Genomic DNA, 1,881 nt, shown 5'->3' with positions numbered 1-1,881 from the left:
GCATTCTCCAGAGGACTTTACATTCTTCTTCTTGCTTTAAATCAAGAATTATACATGTTTAATTCTTTAGAAATACTACACTATGTCTTTTTTTTGACTTTTTTTACATACTATATTATGACTTTTTTTGACTTTTTTCGACATGCTATACTATGACTTTTTTTGACTTTTTTCGACATGCTATACTATGTCTTTTTTTAACTTTTTTCGACATGCTATACTATGACTTTTTTTGACTTTTTTCGACATGCTATACTATGACTTTTTTTGACTTTTTTCGACATAGTATACAATGTCTTTTTTTGACTTTTTTCCACATACTATACTATGTCTTTTTTCGACTTTTTTCGACATAGTATACAATGTCTTTTTTTGACTTTTTTCGCCATACTATACTATGTCTTTTTTTGACTTTTTTCGACGTACTATACTATGTCTTTTTTTGACTTTTTTTGATATAATATACTATGTCTTTTTCCGACATACTATGACTTTCTGTCAGAAGGGGAATTAGCTCAAATGGTAGAGCGCTTGCTTAGCATGCGAGAGGTAGCGGGATCGATGCCCGCATTCTCCAGAGGACTTTACATTCTTCTTCTTGCTTTAAATCAAGACATACTATACTATGACTTTTTTTGACTTTTTTCGACATAGTATACAATGTCTATTTTTTACTTTTTTCGACATACTTTACTATGTCTTTTTTGACTTTTTTCGACATACTATACTGTCTTTTTTGACTTTTTTCGACATAGTATACTATGTCTTTTTTCGACATACTATACTATGTCTTTTTTGACTTTTTTCGACATAGTATACAATGTCTTTTTTCGACTTTTTTCGACATACTATACTATGTCTTTTTTGACTTTTTTCGACTTACTATACTATTTCTTTTTTCGACATACTATGACTTTCTGTCAGAAGGGGAATTAGCTCAAATGGTAGAGCGCTTGCTTAGCATGCGAGAGGTAGTGGGATCGATGCCCGCATTCTCCAGAGGACTTTACATTCTTCTTCTTGCTTTAAATCAAGAACTATACATTTTTAATTCTTTTGACATACTATACTATGACTTTTTTCGACATACTATACTATGTTCTTTTTTGTCTTTTTTCGACATACTATACTGTCTTTTTTTGAGTTTTTTTGTCATACTTTACTATGTCTTTTTTTGAGTTTTTTTGTCATACTTTACTATGTCTTTTTTTTTACTTTTTTCGTCATACTATACTATGTCTTTTTTTTGACTTTTTTGACATACTTTACTATGTCTTTTTACGATATACTATATTATCTCTTTTGTTGACGTACTATGGCTTTTGGTCAGAAGGGGAATTAGCTCAAATGGTAGAGCGCTTGCTTAGCATGCGAGAGGTAGCGGGATCAATGCCCGCATTCTCCAGAGGACTTTACATTCTTCTTCTTGCTTTAAATCAAGAACTATACATTTTTAATTCTTTAGACACACTATACTGTGTCTTTTTTTGACTTTTTTCGACATACTATATTATTACTTTTTTTGACTTTTTTCGACATGCTATACTATGACTTTTTTTGACTTTTTTCGACATAGTATACAATGTCTTTTTTTGACATTTTTCGACATAGTATACTATGTCTTTTTTGACTTTTTTCGACATACTTTACTATGTCTTTTTTCAACTTTTTTCGACATACTATACTATGTCTTTTTTGACTTTTTTCGACATACTTTACTATGTCTTTTTTCGACTTTTTTCGACATGCTATACTATGTCTTTTTTTGACTTTTTTCGACATGCTATACTATGTCTTTTTTTAACTTTTTTCGACATACTATATTATTACTTTTTTTGACTTTTTTCGACATGCTATACTATGACTTTTTTTGACTTTTTT

At 29.8% G+C, this 1,881-nt stretch overlaps 2 non-coding genes across 2 annotated transcripts; both read left to right on the top strand.

The window, feature by feature from the left end:
• The first annotated feature begins 504 nt into the window (after nt 1-504).
• trnaa-agc lies at nt 505-577 on the top strand. Its single transcript has one exon. It is a non-coding gene; the product is annotated as a tRNA-Ala (tRNA).
• A 755-nt stretch (nt 578-1,332) lies between these two features.
• trnaa-agc lies at nt 1,333-1,405 on the top strand. Its single transcript has one exon. It is a non-coding gene; the product is annotated as a tRNA-Ala (tRNA).
• The last annotated feature ends 476 nt before the right edge of the window (nt 1,406-1,881 follow it).

The sequence above is a fragment of the Etheostoma cragini genome, unplaced genomic scaffold (genome assembly GCF_013103735.1).
Source record: "Etheostoma cragini isolate CJK2018 unplaced genomic scaffold, CSU_Ecrag_1.0 ScbMSFa_230, whole genome shotgun sequence".
NCBI classification, from domain to species: Eukaryota; Metazoa; Chordata; class Actinopteri; order Perciformes; family Percidae; genus Etheostoma; species Etheostoma cragini.
Note: the sequence above shows the minus strand (reverse complement) of the source record. Positions and strands in the feature narration are given on the sequence as shown.